The sequence below is a fragment of the Armigeres subalbatus genome, chromosome 3, assembly GCF_024139115.2.
Source record: "Armigeres subalbatus isolate Guangzhou_Male chromosome 3, GZ_Asu_2, whole genome shotgun sequence".
In the NCBI taxonomy this organism is placed as follows: Eukaryota; Metazoa; Arthropoda; class Insecta; order Diptera; family Culicidae; genus Armigeres; species Armigeres subalbatus.
Genome location: NC_085141.1, coordinates 61,205,410 through 61,225,944, shown reverse-complemented (window position 1 = coordinate 61,225,944; position 20,535 = coordinate 61,205,410). Strand labels below are relative to the sequence as shown.

General features: G+C 40.2%; 2 non-coding genes across 2 annotated transcripts; one reads left to right on the top strand and one right to left on the bottom strand.

Annotated features, from left to right (window-relative positions):
• The first annotated feature begins 319 nt into the window (after positions 1–319).
• Positions 320–392, top strand: Trnaf-gaa (transfer RNA phenylalanine (anticodon GAA)). The gene has a single exon. It is a non-coding gene; the product is annotated as a tRNA-Phe (tRNA).
• A 15,549-nt stretch (positions 393–15,941) lies between these two features.
• Positions 15,942–16,014, bottom strand: Trnaf-gaa (transfer RNA phenylalanine (anticodon GAA)). Its single transcript has one exon. It is a non-coding gene; the product is annotated as a tRNA-Phe (tRNA).
• Positions 16,015–20,535: the final 4,521 nt, after the last annotated feature.

Below are 20,535 nucleotides of genomic sequence, written 5' to 3'. Positions count from 1 at the left end.
ACCCTTACGGTGCACGAAAAAGTGGGGTTTGAGTGTAGAGCGAAAACCAAAAACGAACAATTTCAGTGCAGAAAGTGTACACCTGGTGTAGCTACACCGCAAAAACGAAAACGACAATAGTACGTGTTATTTGTACTGCGGATAAATTTTCCACATCTATGAGAGCCTTGTAAAATGATTACGAAAATTGTCATTTTGTTGCAAGGCACAATACTTTGTTTCAGTAATTTCGTTTAGCTGACCAGTTGAGAATAAGTAAATTACTGCATGCAATAATCATTTTCACTTCACTCGTAAATCACACAAATCAACCATCTGCGCCGAAATAGCTCAGTTGGGAGAGCGTTAGACTGAAGATCTAAAGGTCCCCGGTTCAATCCCGGGTTTCGGCATGCTATCCTTTTTTGAAACTCTATTTAATCAAGGTTAAGGTCACAGCAATAGCACGCAAGTCAGGTCTGTATTATGTGGATTATTACGCCAATGGTGGTCGCAGTGGTATCATGGAAGAAAACAATTGATTATGTGTGGGGATTATCATTAAATCTCGGGTACTTATTCAAAAGGACGTATGTGATTTTGTAAGCAAAGATTCAAATGTCGATTTGTCCAATCTGATGGCACTCCCACGCAAACCAACACCACCAACATGTAGCCGAAGGCTTCTCCTACTTGTCTGAGGTGATGGTTTGCGTGGGAGTGCTATCAGACTGGACAAAACGACGTTTGAATCTTTGTTTACAAAATCACATACGTCCTTTTGAATAAGTACCCGAGAAATGTTGGTTACAAATTTCAATAACATTTCAAACTTTGTTTAGATACACACTTTCAATTCGACTCATGCTCTTTGCCACAAAAACTTCCATGATAACCAAGAACACTTGAATCATAAATCTAAAAAGTCGTTTCAAGTTCAAAATCGCACTCAATTCCAAATTTAAACAGACCATTGAGTTGCGGAAATGTAAGCAAACCCAGTCAACTGATGCAATAATGTTGTACCCTTGGGTGTGTGTGAATATGTATGAATATTTGAATGTAGATAGATATGTAGAAGATGAAATGGTTCATCCAGAACCAAGCTCACCGTCCATCCACACTGTTATCAGGCACACTAGATTAGAGAATGGACCACAAACACGTCGGAATTTGCTGGCTGCTGCAAATTCCAACATTTCGGTTCCGAAGGACGGTGGTCAAAACTCGTTCGGTATGATTTTGTGTGTAGGCATGTGCACATGATGAAGCCAAGATGTGTAAAATCGGCCTGTTTTGCTGCTGCTGCAGAGTGTTGGGCGATTATGACCAAATCCACTTCTTCTCCTCTGTGAGTACACCCTGCAGAGCCCCATTGACCGACCACCTGGTCGTTCATACCCCGATGCGATGATAGGGTGTTGGATGAGGTCGACTACTGTGTGTTAGCACGTGCAATCAACATTTTAATAGCTAGCTGTATGATAGTCTCAAAGTTGAATCCTTCGGTCAGTCGGATGTCTAGAAATGGACATTTTACAAAGCACCGAGTCGGAAAAACCATTGCAGCAATTATATAACGAACTAAAGACCAAATCACATATACAAACATACATATTTTCGTTCCACAGCCTTCATCCAATCTACATACGTTCTTTGCAGAAGAATCACCCTGAGAATGGCACTGAGAGCATCAAAAAGGCAAGATTGATGATAAGTCGTCTGGTTCAGTGCTTGTGCAGCATAAACTACCATTTTGGCCGCTTCAACTGGACTCTAACCCACAGTAGAGAGTTAACACGAAAATATTGTACGGCTTGCAACAGGAAGTAAGGCTTTCCTCACTACAACACAGAATGTATTGACAATTTTTACTGTTTTTTTTAATATGGTAATATAGATAATGATATCGGAAAATGCGTGACTTTTTGTTTAATGACGCCAAGATTACTCAAATTAAGAATATGTCACATTCACATGTAATTCATGCGTGGGTAAAAATTTTTGCCAATCAATAACTGCAAACATTTGACTGATTTTAATTTTATTTGTTGTTTCAAATATCTTGTTTTTCTTGCTTTATCATAAAGGTAATTATCTTCATTAATATTATGGGGCCCTCCTTAGCCGTGCGGTAAGACGCGCGGCTACGAAGCAAGACCATGCTGAGGGTGGCTGGGTTCGATTTCCGGTGCCGATCTAGGCAATTTTCGGTTGGAAATTGTCTCGACTTCACTGGGCATAAAAGTATCGTCGTGTTAGCCTTATGATATACGAATGCAAAAATGGTAACCTGGCTTATAAACCTCGCAGTTAATAACTGTGGAAGTGCTTAACTGCCGTAATCTGAAAAAGTGACGTTTTATAAACATTTTCCGAAAATGGTGTTAACGAGTAGTACTCATCGTGCTCTTTAACAGAAAAATGGAAAAGTAGTATGTTGTAATTTGGCGCATACGTCACTTTTTCAGATTACGGCAGTTAATGAACACTAAGCTGTGAGGCGGCTCTGTCCCAGTGTGGGGAGCAGCAGTAACTTTCTACTGGAAATCTAACACTCAATTGATCTAGAGTAACCAGTCGTGCATAATTCTTTCAGCCCGGTGGCATCCCTATCTCACACAATAGGTTTGTTTTGCAGCCAACATTGCGCGACCGTATCCCACTGACAGTTCTGTATCCTAATCAGAATCAAATGTGATGTTTGTAAACAAAACACATACTATCATGAATTTTATACTGATACTTTTATACTGTTCAATATTCATATAATAACTCTACTATGCTGTCGTAATCTGAAAGAGTGACGTATGCGGCAAATTACAACATACAAGTACACAAAAGTACACGAGTAGTACTCATCGGGGTACTACTCGTTAACACTATTTTTGGAAAATGGCGTATACGTCACTTTATCAGATAACAGCAGTATAACTTATTGTACCTAGAAATACAAATGAGGGGAATAAGAAAATGTTGCGGATATGATCACATGAAATTAATGACAAAACACACGTACCATAACTGTCCTACTAATTTTCTCGATGAAAACATGACACCTAGTAAAAACTTTAGTGTCTTGCAATAGTTTCGTAGTTACTCTTTATTTGCTCCAAAGGCGTATCGTATTATTACGTGTAATGGAATCACTGCAAATTTTTTTTTCGTTGTTCGCCACTTCAATTTGAACAAAGGTTTGAGGCATTCGTTAGCTCCCATGTGTGTAAGCAACTTCAGTTCATTGGTCGTTTGTCAAAACATGGCAGGCGAGTTGCATTGGCCGATTGTGATTGTCGTCTTTAGTTTTTCCCCACCTTTTTCTCAAACGACAACGATGACCACCGAGAATCTTTTTCGAAAAGTATCTGATTCTAGAGAAAACAGTGGTGAAGTGAAAACCTTTTCCTCGGTTATCCGCATTTTAGGTGCCCCTTTTGAAACAAATGGACGAGATTTTGATATATTACGTCCTTCGGGGTCGTTCTACAGATGTCAGGAAAAGTAGTCAGGAAGCATGGACTAATATTCTAGCCGGCTTCCAAGCGATTTGGAGATTTTCGTATGAATCGTGGTATCAATCGATCGACGAACTCTTAATGATTTTGCTCAACTATTAAAATAACGTACTGTTTAAAATCTGTAAACCAACATGGGCCATAATCCCGAGTTCAATCAAGACTTCACGAACAATGGACACGAGGACCGCACAGTACTATCGCAACGATGATGCCGGTAGCAGCAGTTTCAGCAGAAAGCGGATCACAAAAGGCCGTCGCCAACAGCAGCAGTACTCAAAAGAAATTTCCACGCAGCGTTCGGAACATCGTTCGACTGCTATTTAGTCATTAGAGAGGCACATTGTGAAGAGAAAATTGGTTCTTTTCAGGACCAACATTGCATGAAAAGAAGAGTTGATTGCGTCGGTTGCGGTCCCGGGATATACTAGTGGCGTTACTGAAAATGACTGTCGAGTGACTATCGGAAATTTTTACTTAAGGTTCGGGCTAACGTTTGGTTGCCGTAAGTGATTAGAAAGGCGCGTAAACGTAAACAAACGAGCATAAATTCCATACAAAAAGTCAGAAGACCCCCCAATAAATGCATCCTGGTCTGAATCTCGCTGCAGGTGATCGTTGAGCGTTTGTTGTAGTGTGGAGGCCTCAGCCGCAATAGGCGTGAAGATATCGTGAACGAAGCTGTTCATGATGCTTATCGCCTTCGACGAGAAGCCAGTGCCTAGATGAACCTGCTTCTGTTCCTAGTAAATGTACCTAGATGGCATAGCTGTCCTTCCACCGTGGATTCCGCTTCAGTGTCGCAATCGACGATATTTTTCTAAGCCTTGCTGTCACTACCCGTTGCCCCACCATATGTAGCAGCCACCGTCGCAGTTGCTTTTTTTCGTTGTCTTTCTGCCGACTTTCGGTGCCGTGATGTTTAGTTGTTTGGTGCTGCTTCTTTCCGGTCGTTGTTCTGCTGATCGGTCGCGAAGGCACTTTTTATTTTATTTTCTTACCGGTACATTTATTTCTGTTCTATATTTGTTTTACATTTTTGGTATGGTATAACATTTGGATATTGTTAAGCTTATACAACACGGCAGACTACGGGCTGGAAACATTGTTCGTATGACGGAAGAACGTCAAGCGAAGATAATATTTAGTAGAGAACCCGGAAGATGCCGCAGGCTTCGTGGAAGGCCGCGTACACGATGTTTTTTTGCAGTTGAAGAGGACCTGAGGGCGCTCAATATTCAGGGCGACTGGAAGCGATTGGCCCAGGATCGAGTCCAGTGGAGAAGGATACTCCATTCGGCGTAGGTTCTTCGAAGAGCTTTAGCCCATCAAGTATCAAGTAAGTATAACATTTAAGTAGGGTGGTCGGTATTGGCCATTTTTGACAAAATTGGTAGTCGGTATTTGGTGTAATCAATTTCGATAAAACCGGTAAAATACAGGTGCTTGCGTTTTGAAGGCCTCACCACTCCATACGGAAGTAACGCACAACTGTCATTTTTATTATCCTTTGCTATCTTATTGAGTGGTGTGCCCTTGAAAATCGAGTACTTTTCAATTTGGATTTCGTGGAGAGTGTCCTTAAATCCTTCAGATTCATAATAGGAAATTTTTGTTTACGGATTGCTTGCAAGGATCCTAGCGTCAACGTAGTTGCTACCGGCAAAGCAAGTGTTTTGCTCTCTGAAGTCTCTTCACGAGTTGTTCTTTAGCCGATAAGCCAGAAAAATCATCCATAAAGGCATCTTCTTCGTACTGATCGTCATCTGTGGTTGCTGTCTTAGTTTCAAGGATCGCATCAGTATGGATTAGACGCTTCAAGATCTCGCACGCTCTCGAGCACGCTCTGGATATCTTGAAGAAAATATCAAAATCGTTTCTGATCAATTGCTTTACGACAGGATTATTCAAAATGCAAAAAGATCGGCATATTCTAATCGTCTCCTTTGGATTCGTCTTTCATAAAGCTTCATAGTGCAGAACTCACGACAGAGTAGTTCCACAGCAGCTTTAACAGGTTAACAGGCTTCAAATCGATCAGTTTTTTTTTCTACTCAACATCCTTGCACTTTAGCTCAACATCCTTGCACTTTAGAATCCTCCTTAGAGTAAAATCAGTAGTGATTCAGTTTCATTCTAAATTTTCGACCACTATTCTAGTTTGAATCTGGAGCAAAATAGAACTAACTCGCTGGTTTCCCCAGCAGTGTTCCATTCATTATTTTCAAATTTTCAATTAAATGAAATAATTAAGTTGCTGCCAAGAAAGGCGCCATAATTGCAAAGTGGATTGATCCGTAGATAAAATGACGCATAAATATACCAAAACAATTGAAAAATATTTGAATCTCGTGATTCAATCGTGGTTCAAATCTGCAGAAAATAGAACTGAGCTTTATACCAGTTTTTTTTTTGACAGTTGGTATAAACTGTTGACTGGTATAAAAAATGAATCAAGAACAGCTGTTGGGAAAATTTATGTTTCAGGTTCATATTCAAACTGACAGCCCCGAACGATTTAAATCACTACTGATTTTACTCTGACAACTGCCAGTAGTAATGGCTGTACCTTACATGCACAGGGTGTGCAAGGGCTTTCATAAACTGATCCATGTTATAGACTGATTCATACCACACATCTTCCCTCTTCTCTCATAATCAGTGCATAAAACTAAATCGCTCTCAAACATCTAACAAAAACGAAAGAAACATTCAAACCGGAATGTGGTAAGCAATACCATCTAATAGAGTAGAGACATATAATGAAAATTAAATCATGTCAGCTGGCTTGTAAACTTATTCATTCGGTAATTTTTCTACTATTATGCATTTCGGGAAAACATGAAACCATTCCTAATCAAACTTATTACTCTCATTAGAAAATATGGACACGACAATACAATAGATTTTATCGAGGCTTGCTACCAAACTTTTTCACATCATCCAGAGAAAACAGCATCACCGATGAGACTTGCAGGAAGATTGAGTAATGAAGAAAAACCAAAACCGCGAACAAAAACCAAAGGAGACGGAATTTTAGCCCATCAACCACACTCGGCTCTGGAAAATAAAGTAAAGCACTCAAGTCGACGGGACAAGCGATAGTGGGCGGAATCTCTTGCCAAAGAAGATTAGAAAGCCACAGCAACCGGGGCAAAGATGAATGCAATGATTCCTGTGAAAGACGCGATTGGCCTGCTGAAAAAGAGGTTCAAGTTATTCGAACAACTTTTCTAAGTGTTAGCCGGGCCACCACCACCTTGGCATGATCTGCCTATGATACCACGCGTTAGTACCGAAGCTTCATCACTGCTAGCGATCCAAAAAACCATCCAATAATGAACCGACGGCAGCAGGTCGGGCTGTATGTGGGAAGATCCTATGTGTCTATATTGTCACGCTCCTTATTATTCTGGAACCGGTCAACGGATTCCAAGAGTCTTCCAATTTGGTTCCTATTGACTTCGAAAAATCTTTCAACCAACTTAATCACAATGAGACGCAAAACGGTTTGTAAAACTCGAATCTTCTGTCAAGAATAACCACAGATCAACATTCCCATTTCTTTTCAAATGATGGCAAGGTTTGAGGGATGTTCTTGAAGAACTCCGGTTTGCAGTATTTGTCTGGTGAGTTAGTTCCTTTCTTCAGTTTATAACGAGTGAGTTCAGAATAATTTGTCTGTGTTTATTTTATTTCTTGAAGTAGCAGTGATCAACATTTATAACAATTGTTCTTTCCTTGGTTAGTTCGGCAAGGAAATGAGATAAATTTGTAAATTTGTATTTCATCTAATAACGAAATTGACAACATCTGCGTTAGTGTTTAAACAAATCTGCACTTTGTAACATCTCGTGAAATCCATCATTTCCGTGATGAGAAAATTAGAAGAGCGTAATGAATGATAAACTGAATATAGACCTCTGACGAGATTAGTTTTCACACATACTATCGTCGTCCTAACACATAACTGATGATTCAACAGACTGTTCTGAGGACAACTAAACCATCATTGGCAATCGAGATAATATTATTTATTATTTCAATCAATAGTGTTTAAATTTATAAGTCAGGAAATTAAATGTTGATCACATGCTTTTTTGCTCGAATTGAGAGAAGTGTGCTTGAGTGTTTCCTTCAAATTGTATACACTAAATCAATATTTTCCTAGAAACGAGTTGTCATATGATTCTGGACCAATAATTATTCATTTTCCACATATGGTGTCCTATGCTTTTTTGTACATTGCTGTGTAACAATAGAATTACTGCAGTGCATCGATATTGAGGGAGCTAAAAAGATCATTAAAATTACTTGTCACATGACGAGTTTGTACTATTTCAATTAATTCCACTATATTATTGTACCTTAGACAGATACGTATTTCGACCTAAACAGTAAGGCCATCTTTAGTGTCTCGTACTTGACTCAACAGTATTAGTACAAGCTCGTCTTATGACAAGTGAAATACATTCCACTTAAAGCATTTAAAAATAAGTTTATTGATTTCAAAATAACCTATACATATGTCATATTTCCATTTTTATTTTTCTCAAAGAAATAATGAATTTTTAGTTAATTGAAGAAATAATGATAGCGTTGGTCCAAATTCAAATGAAAAATCACTCACTTTGGGCGATTGATGGTTTGTCCTCTTAATGGATGAACAATTTACCTTTTAAGGGGCAGCAGGGACTATGTCCAAGGGCTTGACAACCCCTCCCCATGGCCACTGTGAGTTAGAGAGCCTGCCTAGGATGTGGTGGGGTTTGACAGTGGGCTCTGTTAAATCTCTACGAAAAGCTGCATTTGTCTATAAGGTCCTATCAAACCCAGTCAACACATGAACGTTTATGGTGTCGTATAGGATGCTGAAATGGAGGCGATAGAGGTACTTCTCCTTACAATACGTATGTATATCGTCTTAGCATGTATATCGTCTTTGGCATCTTGTATTGCACCATGTACGATTTTATATAGACTGGGAAGTGACCGTGTGCCGCTCAAAGCGCACAAGCCCAACACGAGTGCCAACCGGCACATCAGTGCCAATCGGTACCAGTGAGATCCTGATTACGGTATACTGGTCACGGCAAGCGACACACACACGCGCGCGAAAGTAATGCAAAATAAACGACATGTAAAATAAACGTAAATTAACAAAATATGTCTGGCTGAACATTCTTATTTAACCTCAAATAGAGATAAAATAAGGGTTGCTGATTGACATTAGCTTTCATATTACTATCAATCTGGTTAAACAGCTGTGAATATTACTTAATTTTCAATTTAAATCCATTTTTTTTACTTTCCTTACGTTAAAGAAATGATGACGCGAGCGCCTAATCCAGAATTCAAATGAACAATCGCTCACTTTGGGCGATAGATTGTTTATTCTCGCGAAGGATGAACAATTTAACAAATTAAGGAAATGCTAATATACTGTAGTGTAGAAGTGGCATAGGTCACATCACTTTCCATGGTGAATCCCGATCTATGTTACTGATTACCCCACCCAACTAACAAAACTTCCTTCCCGTGGTTATTGTGGAGATGCAGAGGTATTCTCGGTCTCTAGTAGCAACAATAACCACATATTAACATTCCCTCCCTTTTCCAACTGACTGTAAGGACTTGGCCGGCGCCGTTATTGATCAACATTTGCGAGCTGCTGAAACGTGCACTTCGAGAATAGATGGTAAATCCCAACCACTATTCACTTGGATCGTAGTGCAATTTGCACCAGTTCTGATCAATCACGGAGTAGCAACCATTGATATGTACAGTCAGTCTAAGCTAAGCTAAGCTAAGCTAATGAGACGCAAAACGGTTTGTTAGCAAACCAGCAACCTAATCAAGGCAAAGCAAGGAGCCCTCTCATACAGAGTGATGAACAACGGGAACCTGTTCGATGTCAACCGGGTCGCAGCTGGTGAGGCAAGGATATATCCTATCATCAACATGCTGCACAGTAAACGACGGTGTTATTGTTCGTGATCGAAACCACAAACCACCAGACAGCACCTGAACGACTTCGATTTGGCTGAAAACGTTACACTTCTAGTTTGACGGCTATCTGATATGCAGATTAAGATTAACGAACTGCCTAATCGACAGGTTTAGTCATCAACGTCAACAAAACCAAATCGTTGAATGCAAACACGATGACCGCTTCCAGTCAGCCCGATCCGCTTTCTAAATTTCTTTGCGCGGTCACCCCGAACCGCTTCCTACATTCAAGTTCGCGGTCATCCCGATCCACTTCCTAAATTTCATTTCGCGGTCATCCCCTTCCGCTTCCTACATTCCACTGCGCGGTCATCCCGATCCACTTCCTTAATTTCATTGCGCGGTCATCCCGATCCGCTTCCTACATTCCATAGCACGGTCATCCCGATCCGTTTCCTAAATTCCATTACGCGGTAATCCCGATCCGTTTCCTACATTCAAGTGCGCGGTCATCCCGATCCGCTTCCTACGTTCCATTGCGCGGTCAACCAGATCCGCTACCTAAATTTCATTGCGCGGTCATTTCGATCCGCTTTCTACATTCCATTACGTGGTCATCTCGATTCGCTTCCGTCAATTCATTGCGCGGTCACCCTGATCCGCTTCCAACAAATCAATTAAGCCTCCACATCGATTCTTTACTAGTCACAAAGTTGCATGCAGTAACTTTAACCATTCACAACCCTAACAATCCCAATCAGCAAGGTCCAGTCACAAACTCAATTCCTCAATCCACCTAAAACCTCCATTATAAAAACAAACAAACAATAACATCTGTTTGGAAAGGCCTTTTCTATAGTAACGTACACCAATAAGCCAAAACTCTGTGAATGTCTATGTTGGCCCCAAAGGGAGCAATAACAATTCCAAATCTATGGGGCAAGGCGTTTCATTTCCTCAATCCAGCCCGACCTCCTCCAAACTATGATCTATAACACTTCACCCCGACCAGTCACAGCATCAAACCCATCGACCAACAATGATGTACTTGATCAATCTAACAAATTGCACCATACTCAATTTGTTAGATTTTCACTATAGTATACTATAGTATACAGTATACTGTGCACTGCTGTTATGAAAACAACAACACAACTACTCCTTTGCGCGCTCGGATGAGTAGTAGGAAAATCCCTTTTACACCATCTCCGCGAGCTTGTGCTGGGTTATTCTCCATTTATGCTACAGTAAATCGAATTAAACTCCTGGCAGGATCGCCAAATATGTAGCTTTGACTCCAACAGAGAATCACCCAACACAGCTCGACGTCCTTGCACTTTAGAATCCTCCTTACAACTGCCAGCAGTAATGGCTGTACCTTACATGCACAGGGTGTGCAAGGGCTTTCATAGACTGATCCATGTTATAGCCTGATTCATACAAAACAAGATGATTCAACAAGATCTTTTCCAATGTAAGAATGGACATATTTTTGTAGCAAATCATTTTTTACAGGTGACCTTCGGAACAGAACTTCTACGACAGGCACCTTTATCACCATTTCATACGTAGGGGGAAAATTCTCCACGATGTAAACAATGTTCATTGAAGAAAAAAGTCACTAATGCCTACTTGTGCAAAGGTTCATTCATGTGCGCGTTCATTTTTTGTAAGCGTTTGTTGCACGGTGTGTCTTTATCTGATAGGGGAAATGTTCCGATATCCATCTCACTGTACATATACCCATCTCATCGCTAAACAAAGAAATACGGCACCAAATTTGTCGCTTCTTTTTGTCATGTGTGCTCACTGCTGAAAAAAATCACAAAAATAATAAACAAACCAAATTCCTTTCTATTGCTTTGTTTTTGATGGGATGGAAATAGGCGCTATGAGATAAAGTGGCGAACCGTTCCCCTATATGTAGGTGAAAACTATTCGAGATTTTTTATACTGGCAGAAAAAATATGAAGTATCGGGAATACCGGTATTTTTCCGTCGCTAATACCGGTATTTTCGGTACTCAAAATGGGCTGGTAATATTAACTTGGTGAGAGAATTCCATTTATATTGTTACCAAATTATAGTGAAACTATATTATTATAAACCATAAAAAAACCATCAGGGCACCCGATTGAAGCGATTTGGATAGGAAGAGTGGAATCGCCAACTTCTTATTGTTAACATTTCGTGGATAAAGGGCGGGCTCTTCTCCCCATCTATTGGGTCAATCTGGGAAACGAGGGCTAGATTATATTATTGTATGTACGAATTTTCTTCTGGAAGGAGATTCTCTATTCATCCCGTGGATTCGCATAAGCGTCTTTGCTTATGGAACCACCCCACCCATTTTTGGCCCTTCATACAGGAGTTTGATGAAATACATACAATAGTACAATCATGATCAAATCGTTCGTCAAATATGGCCAGTGCTATCGGCAGGTGCCTTGCTACAATAGATGGTAGTATCATCATCATCATCATCATCATCAAAATGGGCTGGTAATATCGGTATTACCGGTTTCGGTCCTACCGGTTAGACCACCCTACATTCAAGTTATTTAGCTTTCACAGAAGCTATTTTATCTTTGTTTCGTTTGCTTTTAATTTTTTTTATGTTTTCATATGTTTGCTGTAGAGCTTATTTGAACTTCTTAAATTTTGATTATAGTATTATGTTGCTTATGTCTACAAATAGTCTATAAAAGCAAAAATCAATGAACCAAACTCTTTAATGCTGTTTAATTATAGGCCTGAACAATACCTACGTCAAAGCTTACGTCAATGTACGCAGATTGAATGACAGTAAAGAGAAAGTATAATATAAAAATAATTTTGTTTAATTTGGTTTTTATTCCATTTAGTGACATCTGAATAAGCCTGTCAATGCCTTTCATCGCATTTCCTTACCATCGATACCATTGATACGATACCATAGAGAATGCCATGCGATTAGAAATCTCCATTAACGAAATTGTTTGCATTCCTTTTCTTCAATTGGCGCTGTCGAGAGTACCGATGGCTGCTTCAGTACCAGTTTTCTGTCTCCAGTACTTGACTGGTGGTTTCAGTTCCAAGGAATTTTACGCTTTGAAATTGGAACCATTAACATGTCAATCGTATTGCCGCTGAACCAATATTATTATGTCTGTGAGGGAAAATTGAGCCGCTGCTATCTGATGGTGGTTTTGAGTTTGTATATATTAGGGGAACCCCTCCAACCACCGTACAGTGATATATTCATCATAATTAAAAGACCTTTTTTATTTGTTTTTGTTTCACTTTATTACTGGTATCACATCTCACAACTGGAAGATAGCCGCCTTGCATCTTGTTATTCATAAGGCCATTTTACATTTGCTATATTGCGATTAGAAAATTATTTTTAATTTTGTAGTGGAAAGTATTTACTTGTCATAACACGAATTAGTACATTTAACTACTAATAAATAATTGCAGTGGATGTATGTAAATGGAAGAAGGAAGAGTGATCAAATAATTAGTTTTGATTGATGAATTTGATATTTCTTTCAGATTGAACACCATTGACCCCATCCAAACTTTGATTTTGGATAGTGAAGCCACGTTTCATTTTGTTTTTGAAACATTCGGAGTCATTAGAGTCCCCAAACCTCGAGTGGTTTAGTTTAGCCACGATTCAGTGCTGACCCAGTGTAGGGTAATTCGCCATATGTTGAATAGCTAATTTTGTCGCGCCTAATGTTGAACGCACGTGCATTTCTTATGGGTGTTCCACAATAGGCAAGAATTTTCGCCGTTCAACATTTGGCGATTTCCCCTAATTGTTCATTCAAATTAATGTTTCTGAGAGTATTTAGCGCCATTTTTTTCTCAAACCAATGGGATCTATTCATTTTCCATTTTATTAAAAAATGCTAATGTGCCTTATTTAGGCCAATCCTATTACATGTTTGGTTGAATAATCAACTCTATACAAACCGATCTATTTTCGCAGTTTATGACGCTAAACTGTACACCCACAAAAATCTTTTTTTTTACAACCACCGACCTTATTTCATTCAACCTACATACACACACATCTTTCTACCGGGAGCAGAAGATGCATGTATTCTGCTTCAAACCCATCCCATCTCCGGTAGCCGAAACAGAAATTTAGGCCAGGAATTTTATTAGCATTTCTTTCGGATACCTGCATGAACTGTGCCGCCGTCTTGTGCCGGTTCCGCCGATAAAATGTGAAACGAGAGGACTAACAGCAGCTAGAAAGCCATTCGCTGTCAGACCAATTTCCGGGTGTTTTATGGCCTTTCACCCCCAAACAACACTCGGACGTAGGGATGTCGGTTGGACGAGAGTCTAGTCTCTCGTAGCGGCCAAGCCAAGAACTGAACAGGGATGATGTTTTAACAGTGGTAGTCCGTTCGGGTTCGAAGCTGCCCTCTTTGGCCGACATGAACGGAAGTTAAACTTCAACTTCACTTCCGCCACGGTAGAACCCTTTTTCGCCGTACCGTAGATCGATAGAGCCTTTCAACACGCAGACCTACATACCTTCTACAGAATGATTCAATAAAATGAATGAAATTAAAAGAAAATCAGAGATTTTTTAACTGTCATTAAATGAAGAATAGAAATTTGAAAACTAAACTAAAAATTTCACTAACATCCGTACCGAATCATGAAAATATTAAATATAAACAGTTCTTATGAAATAATGATGCATCACACTCTTGCAGATATTTGAGAGCAATAACTTATTGAATCCTAAATCTATTATTGGAATCGAAACAATGTTGTAGCGTTGTGCCCCATTCTCCCAGAGCTTAACATATTTCAAACAAAGTATTCGGAAAATCAGTAGATACAGCTATTCTTGGTATTTGCAAAAAAAAACCTAGGGAAGGACTATGCAAGATCGCCACCCGGGACAAGACGGGCACCCCTCAATGTTATCGTTATAATGCCTTTTGCTCTCTAAATAACCCCGCACACTGTTAAACTATAGTCCATCAAAAGATTTGTCACGAAAAAAATATTATGGAAATAAAATGAATTTGTAATACAGATGAATTAGCTAAAGGTAGAAAAAACTTGGAATTTCTTATAAGAAATCAGCATTAGAAAATAAAGATTTTTCTGAACATTTTTTTTCCGAAAAAAAAAAGTTTCTTCCAAAAATTTTGTCTCTGGGGAGGGTTTTATGTCCAAAACCACCCCGTGGCTACGCCACTGCATTTACATATTGTATGTTTGTTTGTCTTGTAATTCTTGTTATACGAAAGATTTTCTTTTTGTGCTTTTTTCCATCGCACCCTGTTATCATGGACTGCGCGCACAAGGTAGGCAGTGAATCGTTTTCGGGAAAATTGGAAAACGAGATCGTAAACGATTTTAATTGGTTTCATCATTGGAAGAGTGGCATTCTGGGTTGGCAACCCACCAAACCATCAGCCAAATTATAGCTCGCGTTTTATTTCCGTATCTCGTCGGATAATGCGTTCAATAGGCGTCAGAAGCGTGGATTCCCTATTGTGGAAGTTTAATGACTACAACGTCGTCGTCGTCGTCGTGGACCAAACGGTGGTGTCGTTAAATTTCAGAATAACAATCAATCGAATTTAAGTGGTGCAGAGTGGATTGGCACGCTTCTTCCATCCCCAGCTTACGTTCGGTTTTTAGGTACGCTAACGTGGATCGTTAGTTGATTGATGGTTAACGACCGACAATTAATCGAATTGGAGTGTTTTACTCCATCAAATAAAAATCGGAATTCGTCTAAACGCTCTGGTTGTTGGTGTTAGTGAATTTCTAAAAGTCCGTTTAAGGACGAAACGTTTCTAAGGATAGTGTGTTTCGAAAAGCTCAATATATACTATGCCACACCCAAAAAACAAATCTGACAATTATTGTGTAAAATCTGGGCATATACAATTCTGTAAGCTTTTTATACAAATATTGTATTAAAATAATACAAATCTGTATTATTTCAATACAATATTTGTATAAAAAGCTTACAGAATTGTATATGCCCAATTATTATACAGTTTCTGTAAGGTTCTTATGCAGAACTGTATTAAAATCTGCCATCTCCTGGTTGGGTGCAAAGGGGTTCATATGAGAAGTGAATTGACAATTTCAGCGCGACTTCATTAACTTCCCACCTTTTAAGAATTATCGACAATAACTGATTAATATATTTTCCCTAGTTTGTTCAAGATTTTATGAATTGTTCTTTATGAGCATTATTAAACAAATGGTTCCTAATCAGTCATAAGAGGAATAACTAACATATTTTGTCTCTGAGACCTTAGAAGTAAAATCAGAATTTGTTTCTCACATCGATTGAGCATGAAATTAAACACTCTGTAAAACAAGAGTAAAATTTTACTAGTAAAATTTCAAACAAATTCGTTTGAATGTGATCTTAAATTTATAGAAGAATAATTAATAAAATCAGTGTTATTAATAAGAATACAAAAACTTAGTTAATATTAACCACAAAAGTAATAAAATAACTGCCGAAACCCGGGATTGAACCGGGGACCTTTAGATCTTCAGTCTAACGCTCTCCCAACTGAGCTATTTCGGCTGGTTAGTATGAATGGTGCAGCTTGATTCGAAATGCATTTCTAAACGTTACCTACCGCCCGATAGTGCTCCAGTTATCAAGAGCAACCGTACATGCAGTTGGAAGCACTTGCCACTTAATTACTCACTATGCATTAGACTGGCCCAGATTACTATGGGGAGAAAAAAATGTTGTCAAATTCCACGGGGCACCCCCCAGAATTGTGTCTTTGGGTGAGAAAATCAATCTCTGAAAATTTCAGCTCAATCGCTTGTTGCATAAGCTGGCGCATTTGATTTGAAGTTTGTATGGGGATTTCAGCCAAAATGTATAGGAAAATACACCTCCGTCACTCATTCGATCTGGAAATTGGTTCTGATTGCTCGCTTGACCTCAGAATTGCAAAAACGGCAGTTGGTATGCTACAGAACAATTTCACAGAACATTGCATGATGATTAAATGAACTTTTATATAATTTTCGGCTGGTTTATTAGGAGCTGATTTGTGTGTTTTTGGGTTTTTTGATCGAATCGCAGCAGCCGAAACCTAAATAAAAGTTCATTTAATCATCATACAATGTTCTGTGAAATTGTTCTGTAGCATACCAACTGCCGTTTTTGCAATTCTGAGGTCAATCGAGCAATCAGAACCAATTTCCAGATCGAATGAGTGACGGAGGTGTATTTTCCTATACATTTTGGCTGAAATCCCCATACAAACTTCAAATCAAATGCGCCAGCTTATGCAACAAGCGATTGAGCTGAAATTTTCAGAGATTGATTTTCTCACCCAAAGACACAATTCTGGGGGGTGCCCCGTGGAATTAGACAACTTTTTGTTTCCTGGGCCAGTCTACTATGCATGGTCTCTGTGAAGGCCGACTGCGAGGCGTAAATCATGCCGCACGGATTATTGCAAACACACAGAGTGAAATTGTAGAAAGTCGAGTACCGCCTCTTATCAGGAAGTTTCGTATCAAGACGACGGCTCGACTCCTCCTCGGAACCGGAAAAGTAAACAATCAGAACTTTAACAGACTAAGCAAATCGACTGGACCGACTCGCACGGCAGAGCATATATTCTTACTACAAACTAGGGATCATATATTCATAGATGAGCGGATTCAGCCCAAGCGGATAAGTATTATATGCTTGGTCCTGATAGGGACGTTTAAAATGCGTATGTAAGATGCACCTTCCTTTGCCAGAAGTGAGATTTGATTGATTCGAAGGTAAAAAAAACATGCCTGTTGCAAATTACCCCACATATTCAAATTTACTGCTAAATAAGTCCCATTTTTACAGCAAAATAAGTCCCTTGACGTGTATAATAAATAAGAAAAATAAGCCTCTTTTGTGTATCTATTCATCCCAAAATGCGTCGAAATCTTTAAAATATATATGAATCTCATCATATTTTTAAACACCCTTCTCATAAAATTGTAACGCAAATCATAAATATTTCCATATTTATCACGAAATCAGAAAATCCAGATAAATCCATTTAACCCTTCCGTTCCCAATCCTCTTTAGAAAGAAAAAAAAAGCATTTTTTATATGGAAGGTATCTTTTTTGTTTTTCTATATTTTTTTTTCGCAACTTTCACCAAAAATTGGAATTTATTCAAATTTCAAGGACTTTTTGGATTTCCAGGATTGGCCACTTAGTTCCGGAGTTATTCTTGATTTAAAATAGGTTAGTCAGGGATCTTAATGCTCCCTCATTCTCGCAAGCAGAGGATGCTCACTCACGTACACTTTCGCCGAGCCTGATGAAAGATAACTATTTCTCCCTCACTGTCAGTGCCACGAAAAGTTGATTTTCTCGTTTTCATCCTTTTCATGCCTTCACCAATGCAAACAAGAGTAGCTTTTATGGAACAGGGGGCCTATACTTAATAAGCAGTATGGCAGAGTGAGCGCAACCCAGTGCCATTTTTGTTAGTATTCTGGGTTTGAATTCCGTTGCGGTCATATTTTTTTTTATAATTCCGCACCGGAAATTTTCGCTAAAAACGTAAGTGAGGCGTAAGAATGATGAAACGAAAAAACAATTTCATCAAGTAGGCACGATTTTCGTTTATTTCAGGCTTGCTTTAGAGGAAAACTCAAAGGTAAAGCCCAATCTGGTTGTACGCAAAGGTGACGTAGGACTACATGTGCTATACTAAATAGATGGTAATTGTCATCATAATTTGTGTCTCTTATTAACATTAAGCAAACTGTTCGGAGTTCAAACGAACCAAGAAACCGAATTGGAGCTCCCAGTAGGATGGACTTTGAGTCTCCAACTTTGGAAAAAGTACACTATTAATGATTATTATTATTTATTCAGACTAAGGCCGAAGTGGGGCCCAACTTAGCCGTGCGGTAAGACGCGCGGCTACAAAGCAAGACCATGCTGAGGGTGGCTGGTTTCGATTCCCGGTGCCGGTCTAGGCAATTTTCGGATTGGAAATTATCTCGCCTTCCCTGGGCATAAAAGTATCATCATGCTAGCCTCATGATATACCAGGGGACTGAAGAGAAGGCTAATACGCCTACCCACCATTTATTCAATATGGCGTACGATGTTTTTGTTTTAATTTCGTTCGATCCATAATAACAAAACTTCGGAAGTATCGACGAGCTATTTATCGACATAAATAATCCATACAAACACAAAAAGCTCGATGTACCTCAACCAAATGCAAGTTTTCGCCAGGAAAAGTTAATTGCCGATAATTAGCACTAACTGCGTACGAACCAATCACCCTAAATGAGCGCTGAATTCGGGTATACTAGCCAGAAACTGGGTACCAAAAACAGAAGTACCAAAAACGATGTTGGGTAGAGTGCCATTGTACCGCGGATGACAGGCGTTTCACCCTCCTGTGATATACGAATGCAAAAATGGTAACCTGGCTTAGAAACCTCGCAGTTAATAACTGTGGAAGTGCTTACTGAACACTAAGCTGCGAGGCGGCAATGTCTCAGTGGGGGGATGTAATGTCAATTAAGAAGATGAAGAAGGACGAAGTGGCCTGTACGGTATATAAGAAGAGCCTTCTCCATTCGACTCGGCCCATGACTACACGTCGCCAACCACGCAGTCTACGGAGGGTCCGCAAGTCATCTTCCACCTGATCGACCCAACTTGCCCGCTGCGCACCTCGCCTCCTTGTGCCCGTCGGATCGTTGTCGAGAACCATTTTCACCGGGTTACTGTCCGACATTCTGGCTACGTGCCCGGCCCACCGCAGTCGTCCGATTTTCGCGGTGTGAACGACGGATGGTTCTCCCAACAGCTGATGCAACTCGTGGTTCATTCGCCTCCTCCACGTACCGTCCGCCACCTGCACCCCACCATAGATGGTACGCAGCACTTTCCTTTCGAAAACTCCGAGTGCGCGTTGGTCATCCACGAGCATCGTCCAGGTCTCGTGTCCGTAGAAGACTACTGGTCTAATGAGCGTTTTGTAGATTGTCAGTTTGGTACGGCGGCGAACTCTATTCGATCGGAGCGTCTTGCGGAGTCTAAAGTACGTACGATTTCCAGCCACTATGCGTCTCCGAATTTCTCTGCTGGTATCATTTTCGGCAGTCACCAGTGAGCCCAAGTACACAATTTCTTCTACAACCTCGATTTCGTCACCACCAATGCAAACTCGCGGTGGGTGGCTCACATTGTCTTCTCTTGAACCTCTTCCTATTATGTACTTCGTCTTCGACGTGTTGATGACTAGTCCGATCCGCTTAGCTTTCCTCTTTAGTCTGATGTAGGCTTCCTCCATCTTCTCAAAGTTACGTGCCATAATATCTATGTCGTCGGCGAAACCAAATAGCTGGACGGACTTATTGAAAATTGTACCACTCGTGTCAATCCCTGCTCTTCGTATTACCCCTTCCAAAGTGATGTTGAATAGCAGACACGAAATACCATCACCTTGCCGTAACCCTCTGCGGGTTTCGGAGGGACTCGAGAATGACCCTGAAACTCGTACTACGCACATCACCCGATCCATTGTCGCTTTGATCAACAGTGTCAGTTTATCCAGAAATCCGTGTTCGTGCATTAGCTGCCATAGCTGGTCCCGATCGATTGTATCATATGCGGCTTTGAAGTTGATGAATAGATGATGTGTGGGCACGTTGTATTCGCGGCATTTCTGCAGTACTTGGCAAATGGCGAACACCTGATCTGTGGTGGAGCGTTCGCCCATAAAACCCACCTGGTACTGCCCCACGAACTCCCTTGCAGTTGGTGCTAGTCGACGGCATAAAATTTGGGAGAGTACCTTGTAGGCGGCGTTCAGCAATGTGATTGCGCGGTAGTTGCTACAATCCAGCTTATCGCCCTTTTTGTAGATGGGACACACGACACCTTCCATCCACTCCTGCGGCAAAACTTCCTCCTCCCAAATCTTGGTAATGACCCAGTGCAGCGCTCTAGCCAGTGCCTCACCACCGTGTTTAAATAGCTCTCCTGGTAGTTGGTCAACCCCAGGGAGGTTCAAGAAGAAGACAATGTGAGCCACCCACCGCGAGTTTGCATCGGTGGTG